General features: G+C 41.3%; 1 protein-coding gene and 1 pseudogene across 1 annotated transcript in view; one reads left to right on the top strand and one right to left on the bottom strand.

Moving 5' to 3' along the window:
• The window catches only part of LOC139579332 (C-type lectin domain family 4 member M-like), a 403007-nt gene that overhangs the window by 323006 nt on the left and 63497 nt on the right, over positions 1 to 16504 (top strand). The window lies entirely within an intron of this gene.
• LOC139577921 (NAD(P)(+)--arginine ADP-ribosyltransferase 1-like) lies at positions 2504 to 2989 on the bottom strand (annotated as a pseudogene).

The following is a 16504-nucleotide window of genomic DNA, read 5'->3' as shown; positions in this document are numbered from 1 at the left end:
TTCTAAAGTTTGGCCTCTGGCTCAACACCCGCCCTGCCCGGCCATCTAGATGTGTGAAGGCTAGTGTCTTTTCTGTAGGGAAAAGTATGACTTTCCTGGGAGTGTGCGAACTTACATTTTGTATATCCATAGCATTTTTGTAATTTCTCTATAGTTATGTACTTGAAAACCAATTCGGCACATTTGGGAAAACTCCTGGCAGACTTGATACAAAATATTGTGTAGTGATATAAGTCTTCACTGGATCAGTCTGAAACTTTGCACACACACTGCTGACATCTGTTGGACAACATTTAAATTGCATCTAGAATCCTACATAACTTTCTGGCCTTTCTCTTGCTTTTCAAAGATGATGCAACAAAGCAAACACATGTTTTTTTGTATGTATTACCTTTTACCTGGTCTAATGTGTTATATTCTCCTACATTAGCTGGTCTGTTTTATAAATTATTTGCTGCACCTTTCTGGTAGTTGTTGAGAATGTATGGTGTAATCACTCGTCGCTGGTGCTCTTTGAATCCCATTGAACTGCTTTAATCATGCTCAATGATGCTTTATTGATGCTACAGAGCAAGTGCTGAAAATGAATGATAAAAACATAATTAACTCTAAATTACACCACATTAGATAATACATTTTCCCATGTAGGCACAGTTACAGTAAATATAGTTACAGTAAATATAGTTAATGTAAATATGGTTACAGTAAATATAGTTAATGTAAATATAGTTACAGTAAATACAGTTAATGTAAATATAGTTACAGTAAATGCTACAGTAAATATAGTTACAGTAAATTCTACAGTACATATAGTTACAGTAAATATAGTTACAGTAAATATAGTTAATGTAAATATAGTTACAGTAAATACAGTTAATGTAAATATAGTTACAGTTAATGCTACAGTAAATATAGTTACAGTAAATATAGTTACAGTTAATGCTACAGTAAATATAGTTACAGTAAATATAGTTACAGTAAATGCTACAGTAAATATAGTTACAGTAAATATAGTTACAGTTAATGCTACAGTAAATATAGTTACAGTAAATATAGTTACAGTAAATGCTACAGTAAATATAGTTACAGTAAATGCTACAGTAAATATAGTTACAGTTAATGCTACAGTACATATAGTTACAGTAAATGCTACAGTAAATATAGTTACAGTAAATATAGTTACAGTAAATCCTACAGTAAATATAGTTAATGTAAATATAGTTACAGTAAATACAGTTAATGTAAATATAGTTACAGTAAATGCTACAGTAAATATAGTTAATGTAAATATAGTTACAGTAAATATAGTTACAGTAAATACAGTTAATGTAAATATAGTTACAGTAAATGCTACAGTAAATATAGTTAATGTAAATATAGTTACAGTAATTGCTACAGTAAATATAGTTAATGTAAATATAGTTACAGTAAATACAGTTAATGTAAATATAGTTACAGTAAATGCTACAGTAAATATAGTTAATGTAAATATAGTTACAGTAAATGCTACAGTAAATATAGTTAATGTAAATATAGTTACAGTAAATGCTACAGTAAATATAGTTACGAGAAAGGCTACAGAAAATAGAGTTACAATAAATGCTACAGTACATTTAGTTACAGTAAATGGTACAGTAAATATAGTTACAGTAAGTAATACAGTAAATAATACTTTGAGAGTTTTCTTTAACCTGATTGTAGTGCAAGGTAGGCAGGTTTTGCACTTTGGGGACTGTTCTATTGGTTCCATTGAAACAGGCAAGCTAAATTAAGCACGGATAAAGTATTTGAAAACGTTTCAATTAGTATTTGAACCCAGGTCTATATATAACCTTTAAGGAAGTTGTTGGTAGCAGGAGTTTTATATCAGATTTTTCCCTGTTTGGGCATTACATTATGGAGCAAAGGGCCTCGCAGAAGAAGAACAATGTAAACATTGATTACTGCAGATTACTGCACCTGTACATAGCCCATCTATAATTAGCCCAAACAACTACCTCTTCCCCTACTGTATTTATTTATTATTTATTTTGCTCCCCATTATTTCTATCTCTACTTTGCACATTCTTCCACTGCAAATCTACCAATCACGTGTTTTACTTGCTATATTGTATTTACTTCGCCACCATGGCCTTTTTTTGCCTTTACCTTCCTTATCTCACCTCATTTGCTCACATTGTATATACACTTATTTTTCTACTGTATTATTGACTGTATGTTTGTTTTACTCCATGTGTAACTCGTTGTTGTTGTTTGTGTCGAACTGCTTTGCTTTATCTTGCAAGGGTCGCAATTGTAAATGAGAACTTGTTCTTAACTTGCCTACCTGGTTAAATAAAGGTGAAATAAAAAAAATAAAAACATACAGTATATAACACAGGTTTACAGTGATGGGGGAATCCACAGGGAACAACCAAGCACAATCAACCCAGCCTGTTTCGTTTCACTCTCTGAATGAGAGAGAGCTTCACTGACAGACATACAGTTCGACTGCTGTATTTTTCTATGCATCTTTACAATTCAGATTGCTCAGGAGCCCTACACTCTCGATTTTGTAGAGATTTTAACAGTTAAAAAGACTCAGGCCTATTTAGTTTTTTTAATCAACTCAAAAGGTGGAATCAAAAAAAATATATTTATCTCAAAGCAGGACTTATTTCTAAATGTTGGATTAATTCCCTTGTCGAGAGAGCTTGAGAGAAAGGAGCCAAATCTGATTTTTCTTTTTTACTTCACCCAAAAACTCCATGTTGGTTCTTCGATATGTGGTGTGACAGGACATTTAGTTTAGTTTCAGGGGACGAATTAGCGTCAGCTGGAAATGCAGGGAGTGGAACTGGAAGGAGGTTGTGTACTCTGTTCTATTGGTCCGGACTGCTTGGTTGAACACTGGGTATATCATAGTTTGACCTCCTGAATAAGCACAGATAGCCTTGATATGATCATGTGCAAGTTTGTCTTTAGAATTGTACTCAGAATTGTCCTTTTTGAATCGTTTTCATCACATTCATCACATGCACGCCTCCAACTCAATCATCAAGTTTGCGGACGACACTACAGTGGTAGGCTTGATTACCAACAACGACGAGACGGCCTACAGGGAGGAGGTGAGGGCCCTCGGAGTGTGGTGTCAGGAAAATAACCTCACACTCAACGTCAACAAAACAAAGGAGATGATTGTGGACTTCAGGAAACAGCAGAGGGAGCACACCCCTATCCACATCGACGGGACAGTAGTGGAGAAGGTGGAAAGTTTTAAGTTCCTCGGTGTACACATCACGGACAAACTGAATTGGTCCACCCACACAGACAGCGTGGTGAAGAAGGCGCAGCAGCGCCTCTTCAACCTCAGGAGGCTGAAGAAATTCGGCTTGTCAACAAAAGCACTCACAAACTTCTACAGATGCACAATCGAGAGCATCTTGTCGGGCTGTATCACCGCCTGGTACGGCAACTGCTCCGCCCACAACCGCAAGGCTCCCCAGAGGGTAGTGAGGTCTGCACAACGCATCACCGGGGGCAAACTACCTGCCCTCCAGGACACCTACACCACCCGATGTCACAGGAAGGCCATAAAGATCATCAAGGACAACAACCACCCGAGCCACTGCCTGTTCACCCCGCTATCATCCAGAAGGCGAGGTCAGTACAGGTGCATCAAAGCAGGGACAGAGAGACTGAAAAACAGCTTCTATCTCAAGGCCATCAGACTGTTAAACAGCCACCACTAACATTTAGTGGCCGCTGCCAACATACTGACTCAACTCCAGCCACTTTAATAATGGGAATTGATGGAAATTCTGTAAATATGTATCACTAGCCACTTTAAACAATGCCACTTAATATAATGTTTACATACCCTACATTACTCATCTCATATGTATATGTGTATACTGTACTCTATATCATCTACTGCATCTTGCCATCTTCATGTAATACATGTATCACTAGCCACTTTAAACTATGCCACTTTATGTTTACATACCCTACATTACTCATCTCATATGTATAGACTGTACACTATTTCATCTACTGCATCTTGCCTATGCCGTTCTGTACCATCACTCATTCATATATATTTATGTACATATTCTTTATCCCTTTACACTTGTGTGAAGTAGTGGTCTCCCTACTTCCCCTCCAACCCTCCCACCTGCAACGCTACAACCTCCTCCAGCGGTATCCAGAACCAGCGCCCTGCGCATTGCGCCTCCGAGGGTGTACGTGTAGCGGCAGCGGGGTGCCAGGGATTCTTGCTCCAACTCGAGCTTTACCTGGCCACCGTTCAGCCGACTCCCTCGGATGAGGAGAGTGTGAGTGTTCTCGTCTCTTGCTTGACGGGTAGAGCCCTGGAGTGGGCCAATACCATCTGGAACGGGCCCGACTCGGCGAGGGGCCACTACCCGAAGTTCACCCGCCGCTTCCGGGCCGTGTTCGACCACCCGTGTTCGACCACCGCTCGGTAACCTGGAGTATATCAGAGCAGCTAGGAGACTGAATCCTCGTCAGGCAAGGTGGGCCATGTTTTTCACCAGATTCAGATTCACGATCTCGTATAGACCAGGTTCCCTTAACACTAAGACCGACGCGCTGTCCTGTCTCTACGACACTGAGGATCGGTCCATCGATCCTACTCCCATCATTCCGGCTGCTAAGCTGGTGGCACCGGTAGTATGGGAGGTGGACGCGGACATCGAGCGGGCACTAAGGGGGGAACCTGCGCCTCCACAGTGCCCAGAGGGTCGTAGGTACGTGCCGCTTGCTGTCCGTGATCAATTGATTCGATGGGCTCATAGTCTACCCTCGTCGGGTCACCCCGGGATTTCGAGGACAGTGAGTGAACTTAGGGGGGAGTACTTGTGGCCCACCTTAGTTAAGGACTTGCGAGTCTATTTCTCCTCCTGTTCAGTGTGCGCCCAGAGCAAGGCTCCTAGGCACTTGCCTAGAGGGAAGTTACTACCCCTCCCTGTTCCACAACGGCCGTGGTCTCATCTATCGATGGATTTTCTCACTGATCTTCCCCTGTCTCAGGGGAATACGACGATCCTGGTCGTTGTGGATCGGTTCTCTAAGTCCCGCCGTCTTGTCACGTTGCCCGGTCTCCCTGCGGCCCTACAGACTGCGGAAGCTCTGTTCACCCACATCTTCCGGTACTACGGGGTGCCCGAGGACATCGTTTCTGATCGGGGTCCCCAGTTCACATCCCGAGTGTGGAAGGCGTTTATAGAACGGGGTCTCGGTCAGCCTGACCTCGGGGTATCACCCGGAGAGTAATGGGCAGGTGGAGAGAGTGAACCAGGAGGTGGGTAGGTTTCTGCGGTCGTATTGCCAGGACCGGCCAGGGGAGTGGGCGAGATAAGTCCCCCGGGCTGAAATGGCCCAGAATTCACTCCGCCACTTCTCCACCAACATGTCACCGATTCAGTGCGTGTTGGGCTACCAGCCAGTCCTGGCACCGTGGCATCAGAGCCAGACCGAGGCTCCTGCGGTGGAGGAGAGGGTGCAGCACTCTAAGGATACCTGGAGGGCCGTCCAGGAATCACTAAGACAGGCGAGTGGACGGCAGAAGAGGAGCGCTGTCCGTCACCGCAGTGAGGCCCCCGTGTTCGCACCGGGGGACAGGGTCTGGCTCTCGACCCGAAACCTGCCCCTCCGCCTGCCCTGCCGGAAGCTGGGGCCGCAGTGTGTGGGGCCATTCAATGTCCTGAGGAGGATAAACAAGGTGTGCTATTGATTACTACTTCCTTCGTATTAAAAAAAACTTTACGGAAAAAGCAAAGTATGCAATAATCTGAGTACGGCGCTCAGAGCCCAAACCAGCCAAAGAAATATCTGCCATCTCGGGTTTTTGCCGGCCATATGAGTTCAAACAGTTTTAGAAACTTCAGAGTGTTTTCTATCCAAATGTACTAATAATATGCATATATTAGCAACTGGGACTGAGAAGCAGGCAGTTTACTCTGGGCACCTGTGGGCACCGTATTCATCCAAGCTACTCAATACTGCCCCCAGCCAAAAGAAGTTAAATGAAGAATCTGTGTTGTAGGAGATCCCCGCTCAGTTCTGTGGCTTACGTCATTAAAATATAGAAATGTAAATATGAACAGATTTTCTTTTACACAACATCCCACATGTCCTGTAAACCACACATTTGACCATTCACATTTGAACATTTAAATTGGCCATATAGCCCTCCAAAACAAACTGATAAATGAAAATGTATCTTATCATCTTCGAGTCCACACCCAGAGTCCAAGCATGGAAGACACACAGCATTGTAAAGGTTAGGATGTTGTTTCTCCTCATGACATCAACAGCACCTGCATTAAAACAACATAGAGGGAAAAGTGGTCGTAAAGTTATCAGCAATATTATTTTCAGATTCAAAATACCATAGCTGTAATGTTTTTGTAACTGTTTGAATATGTTATGTGGTGAATGATCTTGATTGAATAATCTTGATTGAATATTTTACTATTCTTACCTAAGTCATTATTTAGAATAGGTAAGGTTGTTACCTGGCTAGAGCCAGGTATCAAGAGGGGGATGGGTACATTGTGGTCTAGGATAGGATGGGGCCTATTGAATAATAAACTAATTAAAAATTTAAAAAATTCTAGCTAAAAATAGGCATAGAAGTCAAATATATAATCAGATAGAACAAATGAGAAACTGTTTGTTAACCAAACCTGTATGTCCAAGATTTTATGCATTACAGATGAATTAAAGGAGAAGGTGATTCACTCGACCTGGGGGCATATCGCACTTGGAGGGTGAGACACACTGACACTGCCGAATGATCACAGAGTTAAGGAGAAGAACTGTTGCTAATAAAGCTCAGGGGTCAACTCCTTAATGAAGAATTCCCTGACCCCGACCTTTCCTCACTGTGTACGTTCATAGAAGTGAAAGTGTTGCTTGATCTCTAGCTGATGATGTGTTCTCTGGGAGAGGATGGGGTTTTACAGGACTGCTTGTGGTCCTGAGCTGTCTGTTTAGGATACGATGGGGATGTTACCATCACGGTGCTGCCAGAACCACCACCAGTTCCAACGGACCAGGGATTCAGCCGGCCTCCTCCACCACTTCAAGACCAAGTCCCACACCACCACCTAAGCTCTCCAATCTGGGACAGGTAATAAATGTAAAAGACATCTCAGATAGTGAACAATTGGGGACTGAAACTGGTTATGAGGAAAGGGAGAATATGTGGTTGGCCTGCAAAACAATAAATAGAAAGGACTGTGTCGTATGTGGACATGCCAGACCTATTCTGGCTGCTCACCCATTTGCCCTAAGTAATGGGGAAGGTTGGATGTGCATATTGGAAAGTTTAAGCCAAATTCAACCCTGTGTAAAACTCTGAGTCTTGTGTTCCCAGAAGTCCCTCCCCAGAAGACACCATGGGGGGTTAAGGCATATGGGGGATATTACAGCTGTAACACTGGTACAGGTAGGGGTATAGACTATGGGAGGCTCCCTACTGCTACCTGCATCACCAATGCCACTATTAACTGGAGGTGTTGCTGATGTATGGTGGATGTGTGGACCTGCCAGGCGATTGACCCCATTTTGAAAGGAGATTGTCAGGGCACATGTGCTTTGGCCAGTCTGATAACACCATTGCCTATTATTGAGGTTACAGCTGACCAACTTCTGAGAGCTGCACATGACACAGAGGCTCGGAACCAACCCAGGAGATGGCAGAGCCGTGACGCTCCTTGGTCCGAGGGTACAGATAACATCCACACCAACCTGTTGGGGTCCCAATAGGGGTCCCCCCACGAATTCCAGGCATTAAACAGAAATGATGGTCTGTGGCATCTGATGCCCACCATTGGCCCAGCTATTGGTGATACTAAACAAAATGCCTGGATCAATTATCTTTAATATAATCAACAATGATTTGTCAACTACACCCACACTGCACTTAGGGGGATGGCTGAACAATTGGATGCCACCTCTCGAACTGCTAGACAGAATAGGCTAGCACTAGACATGATACTTGCCAACCAGGGAGGTGTATGTAAAATGATTGGAGAACAGTGTTGCACGTTTGTCCCTAACAATACTAGTCCGGATGGGAGCATTTCAAAAAGCTCTGAGTGGGTTGGCAAGGTTATCGGTGGAGATGGAGGGTCTTGCAGGTGTGGAGGAGAGTGGACTGTTCCCCTGGCTGGGTGGTTGGTTTGGTAAGTGCACTACAATGATGGATACTGGCACTACAATGATGGTTACTGGATTTCTGACTCTAGTTGTTGTTTTTCTTATGCTCATGTGCTGTGCTACCTGTATCATACCTTGTTTGAAGAAGTCTGTTACAGATGGGGCAAGGACCTCTGGTATGATGCCGTTGCTTGATGCTCCAGTTGGAGAGGCTGATACGGAATCAAGCTTTCGCAGGAGAGTGGGCCTGACAGAGGAGGACCCTTGGTTTGCTGTAGTAGAGGTTGTCGAATGAATAAAAAGTGATGTTTGTCCTCCCTGTTGTGAAGGTTTGAAGTTCCCGGGTGGCGACGAGCCCACCTGGTACAGGTTGTATAGAGGGATGGACCTGAGGGTTTAACATTTTCTCGTTTTTTGGTAAAAAAATTAGGTAATTGGACTCAACAAGGTTTCGAGGCGGTCCATGGACAATTGGCAGCTACATCCCTGATGGCATTCCAAAATAGAATCGCGGTGAATATGTTGTTGGCTGAACGCGGAGGTGTTTGTGCCATGTTCGGGGAGCAATGTTGTACTTTCATTCCCAATAACACAGCAACTGATGGTAGTCTTACTGTTGCCTTAGAGGGTCTTCGTACACTTAATGAGAAGATGAAGCACCACTCCGGGGTTGACACCTCTATGTGGGACTCTTGGATGGATGCGTTTGGGAAATATAAGATGCTTGTTTCCTCCATACTGGTATCTATATCTGTCTTCACTGCGATACTGGTGCTTTGTGGATGCTGCTGCATTCCATGTATTCGAACGCTGACCACTAGGATCATAACTACTGCTATTGATCCCAACCAGGCAGAGAAGGGACAGATGTTTCCTATGCTTGCCCTGGAGGATGCTGAGCCAGGCTATTGGACTGATGACTAATTAAACGCCATTCATAGCTTTTGTCACGTCTCTGGTGAGACGTGAAGAGGGGGAATTAAAACTTTCTCTCTGAGAAAGTTTCCCTGGTTGTTTACTTTTGCTTTTCTTACTTTTGTCCTAAGGTTATGTCACGTCTCTTGTGAGACGTGAAGAGGGGGAATAAAACTTTCTCTCTGAGAAAGTTTCCCTGGTTGTTTACTTTTGCTTTTCTTACTTTTACCTAAGTTTATGTCACGTCTCTTTGGAGACGTGAAGAGGGGGAATCAAAACTTTATCTTCTGATAAAGTTTACTCTATTTTTTGCCACTTGTAGCTTTTGTCCTAGCGTTTGTCACGTCTCTTATGAGACGTGAAGAGGGGGATTTGTAATAAATATCATTTATTATAACACAAGCATATTTGCTAATACATTGTTATAACTAACTTCTTTCCAAACAGGGTTTCTCACAAACTCATAGCAGATACGGAGACCCACACACACCCAGAGACAGATGGCTGACACAGGCCTTTTCATAAAGACTGATAAGAAAAGTGGTGCCTGGTACTGCATATCACGAGAAACTGAGACACACACATACCCAAGGACAGAGGGCTGACGTAAACCTTTCATAAACACAGATAAGACAGGAACATCTTCGCACACACAAAAACTCCTCTTCAGTCTGAACATTTTACAGAGACACACAGAAATGTCAAAATAGGAACATCTACGCACACACCTAATCTCCTGTTTTAGCTGAACATTTCTGAAGACAAAGAACTCTACTCAGAGCCAATGGGACAGTGATACTGGCCTGAAGGAGACCTCGCCCAACTCATCAGAACCAACCAGAGGACCAGAACTTCCAGACTCAACCTACTTTCTGTACTGTATAAAATGTATATGCACTCTGTTATCTGGGCTTCTTTCGGAGAGTTCCATTTTGAGCTTGATGAAAGGGTCCGTGCACGCTATTTCAGATATCTTTACCTCTGAATAAATTGCATTTAATTAAACCTCATCCACCCTGTCCAGAGTCTCTACTTCGTCTCAGTTCTCCAGTAAACATGTTTTATCAACAGGTTCCAAAGACAAATCCACGTTTTATTCGTAAGAGAAATTTGAAGTGTTTTAATGAGCAGGCTTTCTTTCATGATTTGTTTTATTTTGACTGGAGCAAGATTGAGCTTATCCCTGATGTGGAAACTGCCTGGATATTCTTTCATGATGGTTTTTTCCAAATAGTAAACAAACATGCACCATTCCGCAGGTTCAGGGTTAAAGGGCGGGATAATCCATGGTTTTCTTCTGAGCTGTCTTGTATTATTCACGACCGTAATCTAGCCTGGGCTAAAGCAAGGAAATCTTGTTCTGATGCTGATTGGCTTATTTTTAGGCAGTTAAGAAACAAGTGTTCTTTTCTTCTCAGGAAGGCCAAGTCTGAATATTTTATGTCTGCTACCACTGATAACCTGAATGACCCTAGAAAGTTTTGGAATGCTATTAAGTCTATGTCTGGTAACAGTAATGTTAATGAATTACCGTCATGTGTTTTGAAGGACTCTGTTGCTATATATGACAAAACTGAAATGCTGAATTGTTTCAATGAGCACTTTGTATCATCTGGTAGGCTGTTTGATTCAGTGTCCTCTGTCTCTGTACAACCCTGTGTGGATGAACCAGTGTCCTCTGTCTCTGTACAACCCTGTGTGGATGAACCAGTGAGAGCTGGTCAAACTTTTAGCTTTCTGCCATTCTCAGTGCAGGTGGTACATAAAGCCCTGAAATCCTTAGATCAAAGAAAGCCTGCAGGTCCTGATCTTTTGGATCCCTGCTTTTTAAATCTGGCAGCTGATTTCATAGCTGAACCACTTACATATCTGTTCAATCTAACCCTGGAATGTAATGAAATTCCAAAGATCTGGAAATCAGCTTTTGTCCTACCACTTTTAAAAGGGGGAGATCCAACTCTTTTAAATAATTATAGGCCAATCTCAAAGCTGTCACCCCTGGTGAAAATACTTGAAACCCTTGTAAGTGAACAGCTAAAAGAGTTTTTATTTACTAACTCTATTTTATCAATGTACCAATCGGGCTTCAGGAAGAAGCATAGCACAATTACAGCAGCCATGAAGGTTTTAAATGATATCACTGAAGCCCTTGACAAAAAACAGCACTGTGTCTCACTTTTTATTGATCTCTCTAAGGCTTTTGATACAGTTGATCATGCTATACTAAGGCAGAGATTGTTGAGTGTAGGTCTTTCGGAGCATGCAGTTGCATGGTTTGCTAACTATCTGTCTGATAGAACTCAGTGCACTCAATTTGATGGGCTCATGTCTGTCAAATTGTCTGTCCTGAATGGTGTGCCCCAAGGCTTTGTACTTGGTCCTCTCTTATTCACTATTTATATAAATGATTTAGACAAAAATGTCCAAAATGCACAACTTCATTTTTATGCTGATGATACTGTTATTTACTGTTGTGCCTCATCTCTTACAAAAGCTTTCCAGAACTTGCAAACTGCTTTTTATACAGTTCAACATACCTTGTGTCAATTGAAGCTTATCCTCAATACTGACAAAACTAAACTAATGGTGTTTTCTAATGCAAGAAATAGACCTCTGAACCTATCACCTATTACTACCTGTCAGGGCAAGGAGATTGAGGTTGTAACCTCATATAAATATCTTGGAATTCTAATTGATGACGGCCTCTCTTTTAAATTGCATATTCAACAACTTACAAAAAAATTGAAGCTGAAATTGGGATTTTATTTTAGGAATAAGGCCTGTTTTTCTTTTGAAGCCAGAAGGAGGCTAGTATCAGCTACATTTATGCCTTTACTAGACTATGGGGATATTTTATATATGAATGCTTCCGCTCAGTGTTTGAGATCAATTGACACTCTTTACCATGGCACTTTGAGATTTATTTTAAACTGCAAAACCCTTACGCACCACTGTACTTTATATACCAGGGTTGGCTGGCCTTCTCTAGTCACTCGTAGGCTCAGTCACTGGTATACTTTTATTTACAAAGCCATTTTGGGTTTACTACCTTTTTATTTGGGCATTTTTATTGTTCAGAAATGTGGTGGGTACTCTCTTCGTTCGCTAGACTTTATCCTGCTAACTGTTCCAAATATCCGAACTGAATTTGGTAAAAGGTCTTTTATGTACTCTGCGCCATCGTCTTGGAACGCCTTACAAAATAATTTTAAACTGGAAGAACTTGTCCCGATTGGTGTTTTTAAATCACTGATGAAGGATTTTGAGGCTGATTCCCTGACCTGTCAATGTTTTTAATTTGCTGTTTTTGATATTGTTATACTCTTGTGAATTCAATGGTTTTTACTAGATTACTTGTAGTTTTTCATGTCTGTCTGTAATTTTTGTAATGACTTGGTGCTGCCTATCTTGGCCAGGACGCTCTTGAAAAAGAGATTTTAAATCTCAATGAGCCCTTCCTGGTTAAATAAAGGTTAAATAAAATAAAAAAAATGTTTTACTCACCTCGGCTGAAGTGAAGGAGAGCCCGCAGGTTTTGGTAGCGGGCTGTGTCAGTGGCACTGTATTGTCCTCAAAGCGAGCAAAAAAGTTATTTAGTCTGTCTGGGAGCAAGACATCCTGGTCCGCGACGGGGCTGGTTTTCTTTTTGTAATCCGTGATTGACTGTAAACCCTGCCACATACCTCTTTTGTCTGAGCTGTTGAATTGCGACTCTACTTTGTCTCTATACTGGCACTTAGCTTGTTTGATTGCCTTGCGGAGCAAATAGCTACACTGTTTGTATTCGGTCATGTTTCCGGTCACCTTGCCCTGGTTAAAAGCAGTGGTTCGGGCTTTCAGTTTCGTGTGAATGCTGCCATCAATCCACGGTTTCTGGTTTGGGAATGTTTTAATCGTTGCTGTGGGTATTACGTAGCCGATGCACTTTCTAATGAACTCGCTCACCGAATCAGCGTATTCGTCAATGTTGTTGTTGGACGCAATGCGGAACATTTCCCAATCCACGTGATCGAAGCAGTCTTGAAGCGTGGAATCAGATTGGTCGGACCAGCGTTGAACAGACCTGAGCGCGGGAGCTTCTTGTTTTAGTTTCTGTTTGTAGGCTGGAAGCAACAAAATGGAGTCGTGGTCAGCTTTTCCGAAAGGAGGGCGGTGGAGGGCCTTATATGCGTCGCGGAAGTTAGAATAACAATGATAGACTGTATGAAATTAATCGACTGTATATTTTTATGGGTCAACTTCTACTTGCACAGCATCCCGGATCCGGGAGCACCCCCCACAGTAAAAAAGCTGACTAGCATAGCCTAGCATAGCGTCACAAGTAAATACTAGCATCTAAATATCATTAAATCACAAGTCCAAGACACCAGATGAAAGATACACATCTTGTGAATCCAGCCATCGTTTCTGATTTTTAAAATGTTTTACAGGGAAGAAACAATATGTAAATCTATTAGCTAACCACGATAGCAAAAGACACAACTTTTTTTCCCCACCATTTTTTTCCTGCATGGGTAGCTATCACAATTTCGACCAAATAAAGATATATATAGCCACTAACCAAGAAACAACTTCATAAGATGACAGTCTGATAACATATTTATTGTATAGCATATGTTTTTTTAGAAAAATGTGCATATTTCAGGTATAAATCACAGTTCTACATTGCAGCTGCAATCTGAAATAGTGCCGAAGCTGCCAGAATAATTACAGAGACCAACGTCAAATACCTAATTACTCATCTTAAAGCATTTCTGAAAAATACACAGCGTACAGCAAATGAAAGCCCAACATCTTGTGAATCCAGCCAATATTTCAGTTTTTTTAAGTGTTTTACAGCGAAAACACAATATAGCATTATATTAGCTTACCACAATAGCCAGAAACACAAGCAATTTACCAGCAGCAAAGGTTAGCGATCGTAACAATCCAGCAAAAGATATATAATTTTTGACTAACCTTGATATACTTCATCAGATGACAGTCCTGTAAAATCATATTACACAATGCATATAGGTTTTGTTCGAAAATGTGCATATTTAGCAGCACAAATCGTGGTTATACAATGTGATCAGTAGCTGCATTTCATGCATTCTGGCCGGCGCCATCTTGGAGAGGCACCTAATCTAATCGATAAATAATCGTAAACTTGACTAAAAAATACAGGTTGGACAGCAATTGAAAGATGCATTAGTTATTAATGCAACCGCTGTGTTAGATTTTTTAAATTAACGTTACTAGACATACAGTGTGCGTTACAGCCAGACCAGTGCCGCAATAATGGCGGACAAATCCTTTTAAATTTTTCCACATAAATACGGAATAACATCATAAATAGCTCTTACTTTTGGACGAGCTTCCATCAGAATCTTGGGCAAGTGGTCCTTTGTCCAGAATCATCGTTGCTCGGTTGCAGATTGCCGTCTTCAACTTAGGAATTAGCAGCAAACATTAGCCATGTGGCGAAGATGTGCCCAAATGTTCAAAACGCAATACTAAGGAAATTCCGAAAATTGCAATATACTCGCATAAACTGATATAACTCGGTTTAAAATAACTTCGTTATGATGTTTCTAACACCTATATCGAATTAAATTACAGACGGATATATCTAAGGCCGATAACTGAGCGTTTCAAAATGCCATCCTGAGGTCTTGCTTTGCGTCATGACGAACGTCAAAAAGAGAGCTCCCTTCGTTCCTTGGGGCTTTATAAGGTCTGAGATCTGCGTAGAAACTCCATTCCAATTCTCATTGGTTACTGACATCCAGGGGAAGGCGGGTGCAGTTCATGTCGACCCATAGGATACATACAGAGCTTTAAACTGATCTGAGAACAGAGCCTCGTTTTCAGACCTTCGCAGTTCCTGTCATAAATTTCGCTGCAGAAAGAGTTCTGTTTCACCCACAGACATAATTCAAACGGTTTTAGAAACTAAAGATTGTTTTCTTTCCAATAGTAATAATAATATGCATATTGTACGAGCAAGAATTGAGTACGAGGCAGTTTAATTTGGGAACGATAAATAGTAACGTTGAAACAGCACCCCCTATATTGAGAAAAGGTTAAAGTATAATTTTGATAAGTACTAGTTTTCCATCTTTATTTAATGTAACAGGGTTGAGTTGGTCAGCTCGACGATCCCCACCTGACTTTAAAAAAAATACAGATATAAAATAATATGATTACTTACCTGTTTCTGTAACATTCAGCTGAACATTGTTGAATAATGTCACTTCCTGTTAATGATGGCACGTAAGGGTGGACTGACCATTTTTATTGGCAGAGTTTGTTTGGTGTGACGGGGTTGAGTGTAGACTGAGGGACAGAGATAAATTGTGTGATTTTAATCAATAATCATGCATTTATTTGATAAAAAAATATGAATTATGTGCACATTTTAATATTCATTTCCAAAGTAAAAATTAAGTGAAACGCTTGGGAGACATACCACAATTCCTAGTGTCAGTTGAAAAATATGTTTTTTAATTAATAATGAAGTTAACATTAATGCTATATTCACGTCAGTTTATTATTCTGGACATTTCAATGTATTTACAAAGTCCTTAACATTTCATTTTGGTGACCCAATACTTGAAATACAATATTAAGGTCAGAGGGACTGAAAAATTACCCGAGCCCAGGAATGACCCACGTAGTATATCTGAATGTGTCGGAGTGTGGGTATGTAGTATATCTGAATGTGTCAGAGTGTGGGTATGTAGTATATCTGAATGTGTGGGAGTGTGGGTATGTAGTATATCTGAATGTGTGGGAGTGTGGGTATGTAGTATATCTGAATGTGTGGGAGTGTGGGTATGTAGTATATCTGAATGTGTCAGAGTGTGGGTATGTAGTATATCTGAATGTGTGGGAGTGTGGGTATGTAGTATATCTGAATGTGTCGGAGTGTGGGTATGTAGTATATCTGAATGTGTTGGAGTGTGGGTATGTAGTATATCTGAATGTGTCAGAGTGTGGGTATGTAGTATATCTGAATGTGTTGGAGTGTGGGTATGTAGTATATCTGAATGTGTCAGAGTGTGGGTATGTAGTATATCTGAATGTGTCAGAGTGTAGGTATGTAGTATATCTGAATGTGTGGGAGTGTGGGTATGTAGTATATCTGAATGTGTTGGAGTGTGGGTATGTAGTATATCTGAATGTGTTGGAGTGTGGGTATGTAGTATATCTGAATGTGTGGGAGTGTGGGTATGTAGTATATCTGAATGTGTCAGAGTGTGGGTATGTAGTATATCTGAATGTGTGGGAGTGTGGGTATGTAGTATATCTGAATGTGTCGGAGTGTGGGTATGTAGTATATCTGAATGTGTTGGAGTGTGGGTATGTAGTATATCTGAATGTGTTGGAGTGTGGGTATGTAGTATATCTGAATGTGTCGGAGTGTGGGTATGTAGTATAT

This window comes from Salvelinus alpinus, chromosome 6, assembly GCF_045679555.1.
Source record: "Salvelinus alpinus chromosome 6, SLU_Salpinus.1, whole genome shotgun sequence".
Classification (NCBI taxonomy): domain Eukaryota; kingdom Metazoa; phylum Chordata; class Actinopteri; order Salmoniformes; family Salmonidae; genus Salvelinus; species Salvelinus alpinus.
Note: the sequence above shows the minus strand (reverse complement) of the source record. Positions and strands in the feature narration are given on the sequence as shown.